At 42.7% G+C, this 15,586-nt stretch overlaps 2 long non-coding RNA genes across 2 annotated transcripts in view; one reads left to right on the plus strand and one right to left on the minus strand.

Moving 5' to 3' along the window:
* Positions 1-15,586, plus strand: part of Gm15322 — a 55,044-nt gene that overhangs the window by 31,161 nt on the left and 8,297 nt on the right. The window lies entirely within an intron of this gene.
* Gm41061 lies at positions 12,242-15,472 on the minus strand. The gene is made up of 2 exons (XR_873961.2): positions 15,029-15,472; positions 12,242-14,124 (listed from the first exon to the last, which is right to left on the minus strand). It is a non-coding gene; the product is annotated as a predicted gene, 41061 (long non-coding RNA).

A 15,586-nucleotide genomic window follows, 5' to 3' on the forward strand; every position in this document is an offset into this window, starting at 1 on the left:
CCATGGAGAACACTACATAATCTTCCTTCATTTTCTAAGACACTAGCTGACTGGTGTCTCAGATGAAGGACTGAGTTGGAGAGTGGAGGTGCTTAGTCTGTTTTGATGAATGTTGAATTCCAACTACACAATGCATTGGCGGTCCTACAGAAGGCACTTGGCTAATGTGTGCTGAATGGATGGATGCCTTTCCTATCTATGAGGTGCCCACTTTCATAACTGATGGACCTGAGGCCACCAAATGGCTGTTGTTCTTATTCATGTGCTTGATCTACATACATGATGGTGGTTAACGAATTTGTGATTTATAGTTTCAGAACTCAATATAGTATCTATCCTCAGATAATTACAAAGGGGTAGGGGATTCTGGGAAGCTTATAGCATCTTGAAAATAATAGGGGTATGTTTACTGTGTGGAAACTAGTCAAAACAAACCATTTTGATCCGAGCACTACTCTACCCTGTGTTGCTACTCGTGACGGCGGTGTGTGTTTTCTTTTTCACACACTAAGACTCTAGAACAAGTGGTCCAAGTCCACGTTTGGGCTCGTTCATTTGGATGGCCTGAGAAGAGGCCACTCAGCATATCTCTGTGCCTCCCTTTCTCCAACTACTGATCAAGAACAATAGTCTGTACAGTGAAGACGTAGGTGCTGAGGACGAAATTATGTATTCTAGAACAAGCAGTTAGGAATTGCCAATGACTAGGTCTTGGCGTTTAGAAGGTGAGGTCTTCCAATCCTTCCTCTTTGGGGGGTTTGGAAGTCACCCCTGGGGGTGTTATTACACTCCCCCCAATTCTAGGCAGGAGCACCTCTTATTTCTCTCAGGATCCATGTTCTTCTTAGTGCTCCATATATATTTGTGTGTAGGTACTTTGCAAAGTGTGTAGACCCCGGTGATTGAGTAAGCTCTTAAAATGCACAATCTCTACATCTTAGCTCATCGAAACTTTGTGTATTGTATAATAGGTCATAAAACATCTTCCACAATATTATATCTGAGTTGTCCAAAGTGGTTTTCAAGGACCACATGTTGCTGGGTGTATCTAACTCTCACTAAAATTAAAGAAAACGATGATAAAAGTGGATCTCTTTGGTGGGTCTTACCCCACTTCAGTACTCAGTAGCTTCAGGTACAAATTTAGAGCTCATTCATTCCCTTAAGAAGTTCTTTGGAATAGAGTTGATGAATATAAAAAAAAACTCTGAAGTTCAAAGAGTCAAAAAATAGTACCAAAGTCACATAGCTAGTTGAGATTACCTAGCTGGCTGGCATATAATCCAAGCCCCTTGTTTTCTGTATCAAGATACGTTTTACTTTGCAATGAAGACACAGCTCCACCCCAGCCCCTAGGGTCTTGGTCTACGTACATCTGTCTTAGCCATGTAGTTATTAGAAGTCATAACCATGCAAACACCCATGAATCTCTAAATCCACCTCCTTTCTCATCTTCCTTCCCAAACCCTAAAGCAACACCTTTTAACGATAATACCCAGCAGAGTTGACAATTGTTCCCAGCCAGGCCTTCTGCTAGGCTTCCTCCATCCTGGGCCTCAGTCAATCTGAGTGAACTCTGAGAAAGCCTTTGTCCACTTCTGGGTCAGGCTGCAGGTGAATGGGGGAAGAGACTGAAGGGTCACTTGGTGCTCTGATGGCGAGTCTGGGCACCCAGCAAGGGCTTTTCAGTTAGGTCCTAGGGTTAAGAACACCTGTGACAAGAAAGATTTTACACAGATTCCCTAAGTATGAATAGAGGCAAAATTTTGAAGCACAGATCGGTCTAGTAGTTGATTTCCTGGTTTGGCAACAATTCTGATTTCTTCAGAGTCTCCGTGCCCACACTTGCTGGTAAAGACACATTGGCAGCAAAGCCGTTAAAACATGCCCTGGCTGGCACTGTTCAACCAGCAGCAGAAAGGGTTTTAGTCTCTCAAAGCCACCTCAATGTGGGTGCAGGGTCCCTCCCAGGGTTTCAAATAGACGAAGGAATAATGTACCAAGATGCAATTACCTCTGTGGGTCGGTCCAATCAGAACCATGCTGGCTGCATTAATGGCAGCCTATGGTGATTTTAAAATCCCAGTTCCTTCAACTTTGGTATTTGAGTTTGAATTTTTGTGCTTGACATCTCTTGAATGAAGTGCTTTGGTCAAGGTCGCTGGTCTTTTTCATAAGGTGTTCTGGGTTCTGGGTAAGTGGAATCCAGTTGCTGAAGTAGCTTCCTCGCAGAACTCCCTCCTCCTGGGAATGTCATATGCTTAAGATGACTGTTTGACATATATATTACTTTGTATGTCTGTTCTACTTTCTCTTGTAGGCTAGATATTAATTCTAAAAAGTAACTCATGGTGGATGTATTAACTGACTTCTACTTAACAAATCATCTGCCTAACGGGCAGTGACCATGTCCTCTGTAGAGGACACAGTATCCCACCATAACCAGACACACGCTCACTGCTAAGGCACACTAGATTCTTATACTCATTGAGTTTTAATTACTGGATTACTTATCTGATTATGTTAAATAAGAGAGTCCTAGATTCTTTTCTTTAATTTTCTTATTCCACCTTTCATTGCTAGGTCAGGAAGAGATCGTTAGGCACAGATGGCACACAGCTAAAGATCCCAGAAGCCAAGTCAGGAATCACCCCTAGCCCCGTGGCTGAAGAAAAATCAGCTTAATGGCCAGGCGACAGAGAGGAACTCAGGAAGCTGGTGTGGGCATCACTGTAGAGAATAGGCTGAGAGACTAACTAAAGGTGGGAAGTTAAGAATCCAGGATAACACAATAGAGCATTAAAGACAAGCCGAGGCAAGTGATGTCAAACTAAGCTTTAAGCAGGGGTGTTTAAGTTAGTCTGTCCTTTGCAAGATGCCATTCAGGAGCGCTGGTCAGGGTGTCTCCATTTTGCATGTTAGATTGCCTGAAACAGACAGCTAATGGTTTGAGAGCTCTGTTTACAATTTTAGGAATAAAGTTGGCAAATGTCTCATGAGGAGGAGCTGGAGAGATGGCTTTGCGATTAAGAGCATTTGTTGCATTTCTAGTGGACTGGAGATGGATTCCAAGTGCGCACACCAAGCAAATCACAACTGCCTGTACTATAGCTCTAGGGGACCCACCACCCTCTTCTAAATCCCAAGGACACCTGCACTCACCTGCACATACCTGTACACATTTTAAAAATATTTATTTAAAAAATGGATCCAGGGTATGGGCACAAAGTCAAGAGTGAGAGAATCTTCAGGGGCAAGAAGAATGTTCATCTGGATAATGAAATATGAGGCAGGGGAAAGGTTGGTGCAAGGACAAAGGGGTTCATGAATCACTTCTTCTATGAAGGTTTTAGAAGTCTTAATAAATCAGGAAGCTTGATATCTAACTGAAAATTTCTCCTAGAAAGAAGATCCACTAGACAGGGATGCGATTCCGTTGGTACAGTGCTTGCCTTGCATGGCAAAGCCTGACTGTCGGTCCTCAGGATCAGGGAGTTAAAAGAGAAGAAATCGATTGATTGGAAGTCCATAGCTGTCCCCAGGGTCATAGGAGAGGCAGAAGGTCTCCCACAGGAAGCTTAAAAGAGGGGCCAAAGGAATCTGCCCAGGGAACACCTATATCTGTTTACCTTCTCCTGGCAACAGAAAAGACACTAAAGGTCTGAGCTTCCATGATCTTCTTTACAGTAAAATATACTGTGGAAGGATTGCTAACACCAAGCATGGATGACCGCTTCAGTCCTGTAATTGTATGCGTCTTCGTTGTTCCGAAACAGAGGGGTGTGCCAGACAAATCATGATTGCTTTAAACTAAGGATCAAGGTGATCCCTCATGAAACTCTGCAGGAGCCACCAGCAAGCGTACCAGCCAGCCTCCACTGGATTCCTCCAGACGAGTTAAGCATTAGATAGCCAAGCGTCGTTATAATCAGCTAATCTCAATTAGATATTTGGATATGGTTTTCCACCTGTATCTGAATTCTACTTTCCATCCTACCAGAGTTTCCCGAGTATGAGAAAACTGAGTTAAACTTGATTTCGTTACATTTTGTTATTCATTCACTGTGCGTGTGTCGTTCGTGCATGCCACAGCATGTGTGTGAGGCACAGAGAACCGTGTGCCAACTTGCAGGAGTTGCCTTTTTCCCTCCAGAGAGTGGGTTCTGGAGATCGGACTCGGGTTCTCAGGCTTGGCAGCAAGAACCTTTAGCCCTGGAGACAGTCTCTCTGGCCGGGGTTGAATTTTATTGGTGACTATTTCACACTAGGGGTCCAGTCTCAAACAGTGTTCTCTCTCACTTCATGCTCGTAAAAAGAAATGAAAGGGCATATTTAAAGTCAGCGATTAATTTTTTCAATAAAACTAGGAAAAGAACTATTATTTTTTGTTTTATTAACAGTTTCTCACTGCTATGGGGGTTGTCGGGTTTTAATAGTTTTACTGGATAGAGAAAATATAAAAAAACTTGCTTTGAGCTTATCTAGTTATACACACACACATATATATGTATATATATATACACACACATATATGTATATACAAATATACATACACATACATATACATATACATATACATATACATATACATATACATATACATATACATATACATATACATATACATATACAAACAATCCCTGTCTCCTAGTGATCCTTACTCTCTGCTGAGCTCTGCTACCTGCCATATTATTTTGCAAAACCGTATGTGTTGCTTATCCTTATCTAGTGTGCACTCTGCAGGGAGACAGGCAGGGACTGCTGCAGAGTCATGGTTGGGGAAAAGGGAATTCTTTTTGGATGAGAGAGCCCATGGAAAGCAGACCTGCAGGCTTCAAATGTGACTCAGCGCAGAGGAGGACGGTCCTAGCCACAGCAGGAGTGGAAGCCATTCAGAGGGAGGGATGACACAGCTCAGGTAAAAAGTATGTTGAGGGAAGCCCGCTGAGATGCAGGTAAGGACAGAAGGCAGGGCGTGGGTCCCGGGCCAGATAGGAGCTCAGCAATAAAGCTACGGAAGGACAGGGTGGTGCTGGAGTTGTGATAGTCTGGGAGAATCCTGCATCTCTCCGACCTGGAGTGATGCTCAGAGGAGAGTGCCATAGGAGCACAGTGCAGGGTGCAGTCTGTTCCTTCTGCGAGCTGAGCCGTTCATTGGCTACTTCTTCTGCGAGCCGAGCCGTTCATTGGCTACTTCTGTGAGCCGAGCCGTTCATTGGCTGCACTTCTTCCCATTAACTCTGTTGCTTACTGACTAATGGCCAGAGAGTCCTAGTGGATAGAGCGCTACCTAAAGTTGGGGGTAGGATTGTACATCTTTATTCCTGACACTCAAGATGTTGAGGCAGGAGGATCGCTGCAAGTTCAGTGCTAGCCAAGGCCAAATGGCAAATTCCATGCCAGTCACGAGCTACACAGATGAGGTTCTGTTTCAAAACGCAGAAACAAAAAAAGCGAAAGAGAAGGCTACTTTCAGCTCCTAGGGCTTGGTGACATTTTGAGACCTGTGGTGACATCAAATACTGTAGCAGAGTTTTTCACACGACCTTTCCAGGGGCGCGCTTTTAATCAAACATGAGACTAAAACTAATTGGACTGTTTTGAAGTAATTGCTCTGCAGTATCGAAAATGTTTATCCGGAGTTTAGGTCGCTCCAGCAGCGTGGCTGGTGAGTAATGGCTCGGCATCCCAAGAAATGGAACCGAGGCCGCGTAGGCCTGGGCGAGCTCGGACCACCCACACACTTCGGCGCACAGAGACTTAAAATATTTAGGGCAGATTTTGACACAGTAAACCATGTTCAAGCATCTCGAGCTTGCTCGTGTTTATACTGACCAAAGAGCCCCTTTTCTCCCTTCGCCCCTCGTTTTGTTGTCATTAAAATGACAACATTTGGCTCAGCTTGAGACCAAGGCAGGGACTTTAGAATCTTTGAAGTAGACTTGAACCAAACAATTTTAACTTCCACTCATAATATAAACATCATGGTTTGTCTCTGACCAGGTCGTAGCTTCCCTACTTTCCAAGTCTTTATGGATCGACTCTCACTAGCACTAACCGGGAACATTTAACATATGCCCATCTCAGAACACCACATCCTGTTGTAGTTCGGGACCGTGCTTTCTAGCCTTCCTTGCACAGGCTTGGATTGCTCTTCTTACATCTAGGGAACTGGAGGGACCCTGCTTTTTACCCACCTCATGTGTCAGTGACCTGATAGCCACTGTATAGCCCGGGCTGACGCTGGACTCCTCCTGCATCACATATGTGAATGTGGGGTTAGACAGGGACCACCAAAGCTGGGTCAAAAATTATGCTGATGAGGAAGGAGGGCCCAGTGAGCAAAGAGAACACCCCTGTGATGGTTCAGGCTGTTACCCACTCTTGCTTCTCTCTGTGTGTGCCCTCTAGAAAGATAAAAAAAGCAGCCACACTGCCCCTAAACGTGTGCCGCTGGGATTGGAGAGGGTCAAGGTTTTGAGATGGGAACAAGGTTCTCTGGCATGGCCTCTAACTCTGCCCTACAGTGTTACTCCAACTCTTTAAAAGCCAAGGCGCAGAGGTTGCCTTCCACATTCCGTAGACTGAATACCTCCGTAGAAAAGGCCCTTGAACCAAGTGTCAGAACTCAGGCAGGAGGAGAGTTTATAGCTAAGTACCAATTCTGGCTCAGCCATGGCGGACACCTTCACTTTCCAGATAGGAATAGACACGACGAGAAAAACGCCTCAGCACAGGCAGGTCTCTGTCTCTGTCTTCTTGACCATTTTCCCCAGCTGGTGATGGCACAAAAGACCCCCACCCCCATTAAAATGACTCTGTTGAGAATATGTGTAAACATTTATATAAAGTGCATTTAAAGCTAGACCGATATAAAGTGCCTCAGAGCACCATGGGTGAAGAAAATTCTCATAGACACACAGTATTAGTTTCCATGGACTAGACAAAAATATCTCCCTGAAAAAACCAAAAAAACAAAAACCAAAAACCAAAAACCAAACCAAAACAAAAAAAAAAAAACTGTTTTTATTCCTGTAGATAGACAGTGACAGAATATGCCACCTGGGAATGTTTGACCCCATTCTAATGTACCTACCTCTGCTGTCATTTTCCCGGTATTTCCACTGGCCTCCTTAGCATTCCTGGGCTGAAATAGGTTGCGCAGGTAGGTCTGTCTCACCTAAGCAGCCTACCCTTCTCGGTGGCTTACTTCCTGTCTAGTTACTTCCAGGATTTCACAGCAGCAGATACAGTGTAACCGTTCAAAGTCTCTGGACTGAAGCAGAGCTCTCCCTGCTGAAGCCCTGGCTCCCTGCTGAGATGGGCAGGGTGGTCTGCCCCAGATGTTACACGGTCAGATTCACCATTGCCAGGATGTTGTAAGTTGTCCGGACAGGATTGAGTCTGAGGAGCACCATGTTTGTCAATGGTCTTTACAATGTCTGGTGGACTCCAAAAATTAAACAGGTTTTCTTTTACCCATACATGGATTTAACCTATTCGATGGGACCAATGGGAGTCAAAAAAAATCAGAGACAGCTGTGATTCATCCATGTGCTTTTTAAATTCAAGTTTACTATTTAATTTCTTAAGCTAAAATGGTTTATTTGTAAGAGCATAAGAAGGAGATAGCTAGAAAACATGGAAATGTATAGACAATAAAACTCAAAGAGAAAGAACAAACATAAGCAATGTTTATAGAGTTCATTATGTTTTCTTAAAGTCCTTTTAATATGCTCATACAATGTTTGGACATTACACACACACTCACATACCACACATACACCACACACACCACACACACCTCACATACCACACATAAACACACACACACATACATACCACACACCACACATCACACACGATACACACATACCACACCACACATACACACCACACACACACACACACACATACACACACACACACACACACACCACACACCTCACATACTGCACATATACCACACACACATACACACACACACCACACACACACCACACACACATACCACACCACACATACATACACACCTCACACACTGCACATCCACCACACACACACACACACACACACACACACACCACACACATACCACACACCATACCACACACCATACCACACACCATACCACACACCACAAAACAAACAACAATAAAAACCATATTTTACATACTAAACATTTTCCTAATGTTTTGTCCTAAATGTTTGTATATTTCATTAGAGATCTCATTAATATCATGCACAATGATAGCATTGTGTGTCTGCGTTCTTTCCTAACATTACCCTGTTAATGGCTGTTGAAGTTGTTTATAATTTCGTGACCATTAATAATAATTACTTATTTGCCTCTACCAAATTTGTGCTTAAAACCTTGCTTATATTTTGCTGAAATTCCTAAAATAGATTTTTAAAAGTGGAACTAGTAAGTCAGGGTGTCTGAAATTTTGAGAACGTATTTCTAGATTCTCTTCCACTGTTTGTGTTGATTTGTGCTGCTCGTAACCAGACCACATTCTCAGACTGCTGCCGTTGTGTCATGTTGAACAGTTAAAAAAAAATCCACTTGATTCCAACCATGGAGCCGTAGTGACATGTCACAAACAAGAAGTCTGTCCTGAGACTTTCCACGTGGAGTGCACTGAGATCCCATTAGTTAGCTGCTCAGTTAATGACTGTCTGCTTTTCTTCATCCATTATATTGAATTCAGAAGGGAAGACTCTCTCATGTTGGTTGATGGGTTTATTAAATGTTTGAATTCATAAGACCAAGGACCCAGTGAGACTTGCCATTGTAGACATCTAAGCATTGTAGAGATACACCCGAATGAAATGGCTAAAAAGTTGTCTTCTGTTGTTAGTTTGGACCTTAAATGTTATTAGAGCCTCGTGAGTTGAAGATTTATGGTACAGCAGTGTCCAGGGAAGGCCCTCGGGAAGAGACTGGATCATGAGGCTCGAACCTGGTTAATTAATTAACCCATCTTTGGAGTCTCAGTGCAGTGGCTCATTGGGAGGACCAATGAGACTTCAGATGATCATCTGAGGTAGAAGGTCCCTGCAGCAACGCTTTGGAAGGATATGTTTTGTTTCTGACCACTCCCTTCTTCCTGATGACCGGAAAAGGTGAGCTCTGATGTCCTCCTCCGCTATAGCAGACTGCTTAAGTGTATAGGCTTAAAGGAACCACAGCTGAAGTTGACTAAATCCTGAGCAAAGCTAAACTTTTTCATCCTGACACTTACTTTATTTTGTAAGATGTTTTGTCATGGCAAGGAAAAGCCAAGATACCAGTAATATTTCCCTTTGAGACCCTTGGAAGAAGAATTTAGACACAAAGCTATACTTTTTATTTAGTATTGTGTGATCTGATGAAACCTCAAAACTGTCTCTGAGGGGCTGGACAGAGGAAAGGATTTTTCATTTCTACATTTTGCCAACGTAGGTAAGATTATGAAAGGCAAAGGAGGCCTTTTCAGCCGTGATCACAGGGGCTTCACCCCAGTGTCTTTCAGAAGACATTTCATGTCTGTATGTGTCTATAAGTCGAGGTTGGTGAACTCGTTGAATATTTAGATTCCTCTCAGTGATCATAATATTCTGGCTGTTTTATCTCTTACCACAAGAGATGTTTCTGGAAGGTTTAACTCTGAGATTTTTATTTGAGTTATCTGAGAGAGGACACAGCAAAAGAAACCTGAAATACACTTGGTTTAACTAGCATTTTGACTATGGAGAACAGTTGCATCTGGGTTTAGAACTAAGGCTAAGTGGTCCAACATGTACAGTTTTCTCTGCAGCTATGAAGACCACTTACCTCCCTGTCTAGCTGGTGGTGAAATTAGTTCTGTTAGCCCTGCGAATAGTTAAATGGACAGCACAAGGCATCACTTGACCAGTGGTGGCTTCAACATGACTGCAAACACTGCATTTATCTCTCTACAAGGTAGAGTCACCTGGGAATACATTCAGACCGTCCAGGTGTTCAGCATCAATGGTATCACTGGAGTTCCTGGACAGAGTTCAGCCTTTGCTTTCCAAAACTGCAGTCAGAGCAAAGGGCTGGGATGTGTTGTGAAAGAACAGTATACGGACCTGATAGGCTCAGACTCTGCACGAGCAGCCTCACTCGGAGCTTGTAAAGCCTACTGACAACAGACTCCAGGCTGTGAACGCCTCCACGTCTGTGAATCCGCTGTCCCAGAGGTGCAACAGGGAAAAGCTGCTGCATTCAAAATAAGATGAGAAAGGCATAGCATCAGGCTGTGCGGTTACAAGTGTTTGTGGCACAACTCTGAGGACCGGAGTTCAAATCCCCAGCCCAGTGCTCCTAAGGGAAGATGGGAGGCAGAGCTAGGAGTCTGGTGCATGAAGTGGTGACTATCAGAGACAAAAGAGATGGAAGGTGGAGACCCACACTTAAGCTGTCCTCTGACCTTCACATTTATGCACATAGACATCTATGCACACACATCCCCCCTCCCACAATCTTAAAAAGTAAAAAGACTGGGGGGTGGGGAGAAGAAACTGCATCCTCTGCAGTAGAGTTTCTTAAACGATTCTGCTCACAATTCCCTATCACCTAATGGGTTTTTATCTGAGTATCCCTGGATATTTAGATCTCCAAATCAAACATTTCCTGAAGACAAACCATAAAGAAGTTTAGTTTAGAACAGGTCTTTGGTATACACGTAATTTTTCCATTTACTGAAGACGAAAGCAAATTTGGCTGCTATTGAGATGGAAGGACTTGCTTGGTTATTTTTCTAAAGAGTTATTCTAAATCACCTGTGTGAATGTGGGCAGGCATATCAGTGTGAAGGGTGTCTGCAGAGCTCAGAATAGAACACGAGATCCCCTCGAGCTGGAGTCGCAGGAGGTTGGAAGCCTCTCCAAGTGGATGCTGGGAGCTGAACTCTGGGCTTCCAACAGAACAAAAAGCTCTCTTAACCACTGAACCATGTTCCGGCTCTTTGCTTGGTTATTTTGACATAAACGATTGAAATTTTTGCATAAATATTTGATGTTTTATAACATAAAACATCTTCAGCATCTTGTAGAGTTGATTATTTGTTTTATAATGATCAATTCTGAGAATATCGCTTTCTATCAATAGATACTTAGTGCAAAGTGACAGCTATGTTTAGACTATTTCAGAAATTGATAGAAATTCTGTCTCAATCTCAAACCCATTTTGTTTTCCTTGAGACAGGCTCTTATATAGCAGAAGCTGGCCCAGAACTTGATATGTAGACCAGGCTGGCCTTAAACTCATAGAGATTCTCCTGTCTCTACCTCCCAAGTGCTAGGATTAAAGGTGTGCACCACCAATGCCTGACTTAACATTTTTTTAAAAATGAAATTCAAGTCAACAACTCAGTCACCAAGTCTTAAAGCCAACATGCTGAGGCAGTAAAATGCTAATATATACTTACTGGATAGTTATAAGCCAAGGAATGATGGTAAGGAGATGTTGAAACTCTTTTATCTATTGTGTTTCTGTAAGAACAGGAACCTTGTTGCATACTGTGAATTGCTCTGCTGCATAACATACACCAGACTGGAATCTGAACCAGGGGCCTTGGCCAGTGTACTCAGAGTACAGGGAAGCCATGCAGCACCACAGGGCTGCCAGAGGCACCTTGAAGTTAATATGTCTTTGGTTTTGAACTGTTTCTCTTTTCAGAAACATTTTACTGTTGCCAAGTTTTCGGTGACCTCTAAATTCAATTCTAGGACCCCATGGGAGTCATGACCCATAGTTTCATAGTGACAGCACTAAGTAGACATAGTGAGTTTACAAAGAGTACATGAAGTTTGGAGAAAAAAAGGGGGTGGGCAGGCAGTGAGAGGAGTCAGAGAGGAGGGAGTAGGGGGTGGATTTGAAAACACATTCTATGCATGTATGAAATTCCCAAGCAAGAGAACTTTTGAAAAGAAGCTGAGTCGTAGGGAGGAGTGCCCTTGACTGTTTAGTGTTTGTTCTATGGGAATGACATTATTTACTATCAGTCGTGGACTCTCTCCTTCCTCTACCCCCGTTCTTCTGCTCATGATCTTTGCCTCTTTGAGGGACAAAACATTGAAGACCGAACACCAGCGTAGAGACGAGGAATCTGATCCCAAACGCCAAGCCAAAGGCTTCCCACAGACTGAGTACCCAGTACTGCAGTACCCTGGGGAGGAAGATACAAGAAAGGTTATTTCTCATGGCTTAGATTAAAAAAACACAATAAAACTGTTCACCCAAAGCACTTTTATACAAGTAAAAGTACCTATCAGAACACAAAGAGAAAACTCTCTGATTTAAAGTTTGTTTTTTAGATTCGAAATATTCTGTCTTATGGAAATTGTCCGGTGGATATGACAATCCCGTTAACTAAAAGAGTGGCTCCTCCATCCAGACATCAGGAGCACATAACATAAAGACCCCGCCTTATCAGTCCAGCAGAGATGGACTGGGTGGTCTGAGGCCACTGTGCAAGCTGACCTCGCCCTCAGCTTCTGCACAGACTCCAAAGGATATGATTCAGGTGATCCTGCAACAATTGGATGCCAAGACATCAAACTCAGATGTGATGGATTGTCTCAGAGTCCATGCCAACTTTACCGGGTGTGTTGTGGCTCTTGCAACACGGATGGATTTATGCTATAGGGTTTGACAGCTGTGGCGCCAGAAGATAAACAGAATTACAAGATCATTCATGAAAGCTGGTCTTGCTGGCAAAACAGGCGAACACATGGCTGGCCAAGTTCTTTCAAGATCAGGCAGGTACCAACAATGGCTTTATCTTAGATGCTCCAAGATGCCCCTCCACCAGCAGCACCAGTCAGCTTCAGTGAGAACAGCAGCTCACAGCAGCCAACTCTATGTCCTGGCTGTCAGGTGCCTAAAGGCCCGGCTCATCATAAGGTGCTTGGTTCATCAGCAAAGCATCACACTCCTAGCACACGATAAGGAAACGGAAGAAAGAGCTACTATGCACGCTCTGCTCAAGAGCAGAGAGAGGGGATCATGAACTAGCTTGAGGAATATGTCAGCTAATAGGAAGAAATTTGTTCAAGAACAGCTCATTCAGTCTTGGCATGGATTAGTGAAGAAGGCTATTCTGGGGCAACCTGAAATTGATTTAAATTAGACAAAACCAATCCATAATAAAACACTCATGCATTTGAAGCTTAAGGAAAGAAATCTTTCTTTTGAACAATCTTTGTCTTCCTTTTTTCTAGGCTCGAGGTTATTAATTACACATTTTCATAGGACTTGTCTGTTCCTCTTCTCTATCTGCTCTACCAAGCTGTAAAGAAGATTGATGTGAGTGTCGCTGCTGTGACCGTCTTTGCCTGGATAATAGGAGAAGGGAAGAAGGCTCCAATCTCTGAAAATGTGGATTCCTGGGTTTTGTTGTGAGACAGCTTACTACATCCTCAGAGTTGCTAATAAAGCCAAGATCATGAAGTCAGACCTACCTCTTCTTGGAATCCCAAAGGCCAGCTAACTGGCTTGTGACCTGACTTTCCTGCAGGGGAAATAATGACCTCTGGAGGCCATAGCTTCTTTCACAAGGCTACCCTTGGCCTCCTCGTCCACATGGCCTTCCTATTTTTCAGCAGCCCTGTACTCTTCTAGCATGGTATGCCCGCCTTTGTTCACTCTATAAGAAGCTAACTAGGGCAATCAAAAGTGCTGAGGACTGGAGCCAGGCATTAAGGCTCACGTTTAGTGCTTACTAGTTGACTGAGTTACTACGAGCATGTCAGTTCTTGACTGAGTCTTAGGGTACTGCTCATGACTGGAAAGGCTACAGGATTCCTGATGACTTCTCAAGTGGAACTCTCCTCCAGTTCAGTGAGCTCGAGGCTTGCAGACTGTAGCCTGCTTCTGCTCCCACTTGCTTTCTCTACTGTAGAACTGGAAGCCTCACGGAGGGATTACAGAGGTGGCAACAAAGTCCACTGGACATTGTTCTGCGTGCTGAAGATGCTGGATATCCAGAGATAGGGACAGACTTTCACCATCACCATAGGAAAGAGGCAGGTCTCCTCTGCCTTCTTTAGGCCAGGCTTCTGCTTGGAGACTTCTCCTTTTAGTTCCTTGTAATGCTCACTCTAGTTTGAGCCCACCTGGATAAAAATGATGAAGTAAGGTCAAGTTCACAGCAGGATATTAGCCTTGAACCCTTCCCCAGAGTGACCCACATTTTGATGTAGACATGTAGGGTAGTACAAGGGATCTGATGTTTCTTTCCCTCCCTTCCTCCCTCCCTCCCTCCCTCCCTTCCTTCCTTCCTTTTAAATATTTTATTGATATTTTCTTCATTTACATTTTAAATGCTATCCCCTTTCCTAGTTTCCTCTCTGAAAATCCCCTATACCCTCTCCCTTTCTTTCTTTCTTTCTTTCTTTCTTTCTTTCTTTCTTTCTTTCTTTCTTTCTTTCTTTCTTCAACAAATTAAATGAATTTATTATGACATTGTAGCCAAGTCATACAAGGTGAGGATTGTGGTATAATGGTAAAAACTTTTAGAGGTTAAAACCTTGTCAAGTTCTTCATTTCTTTGAAAATTGCGATTTAGGAGTGATATGGATATTGTTGTAGAACTATGAATAACTTTAATAGCAAGAGGAGAAAAGGTTTATAGATAAGAAAAATAAAACTAAAAAAAAATTCAAAGAATACAATCACATGTAAAATATAAGTTTAATCTAAAAGTAGGTTCAGAAGATGTGACATCCTTTAGAATTACCTAATTCTGATCAATAGCTACTGAAAAAAATCAACTAATACTGACTACCGTATCTAGCATAGAATCATATGCTTCTAGCCTCACTACTTGGACAGTGGAGGCAGAAAAATCATCTCAAAACCAACTTTAAAACAAAGTGAATTTGCAATCATTGAGATACATGAGGTCCTCCAACAAAAGTCACGAAAAAAAGGAGGAGACAACATGGATAAAGGAAGGAGAAAGGGGAGGAAGGGATGGAGAAAGGAACAAAATATAACAGTTCATACCAAACATGTTACCTATATTCCAATTCATGGTTTCCAAATAGCATCCCTCTTGGAGGATCCAAGGTTTCATAGAGAAAGTGGCTGGTTCCATGTCACTAGCAGGAAACTTCAGACAAACTTAACCATTAGCTATATCAAAAATAAATACAATATCCATGTCTAGTTCGGTTGTGATTCAGGGGCTATTAATAAAACTTGACAAATCAGAATTAGAGCACAAAGGGACGTGCAAAGACAGGACTATCATGCACTTCAATCTATGAAAGGATATGATTGAATCTGTGAGTTTACAAATATACTTCCAAGCATCAGTGAAACAATTCATGTTTTAAAATATGAACTGGTAAATGGTAACAAACAATACTATAATATACATTTTACTGCTGAAATAAAAAGTTGTAAAAAGTTAGGGAAATTTGTTGCTCATTAAATAATCTTGTTGCAAAATCATATCAATTGACTTTTCAGTTTGTTATGCTCAAATTCTAAGATGTGATATATCTGTAGAGGTGGTGGGTATTCATATATACAAACAAAGTCAGATATAGAAACAGTGCCTTTCTTTTTTTC

Source organism: Mus musculus, chromosome 13, assembly GCF_000001635.26.
Source record: "Mus musculus strain C57BL/6J chromosome 13, GRCm38.p6 C57BL/6J".
In the NCBI taxonomy this organism is placed as follows: domain Eukaryota; kingdom Metazoa; phylum Chordata; class Mammalia; order Rodentia; family Muridae; genus Mus; species Mus musculus.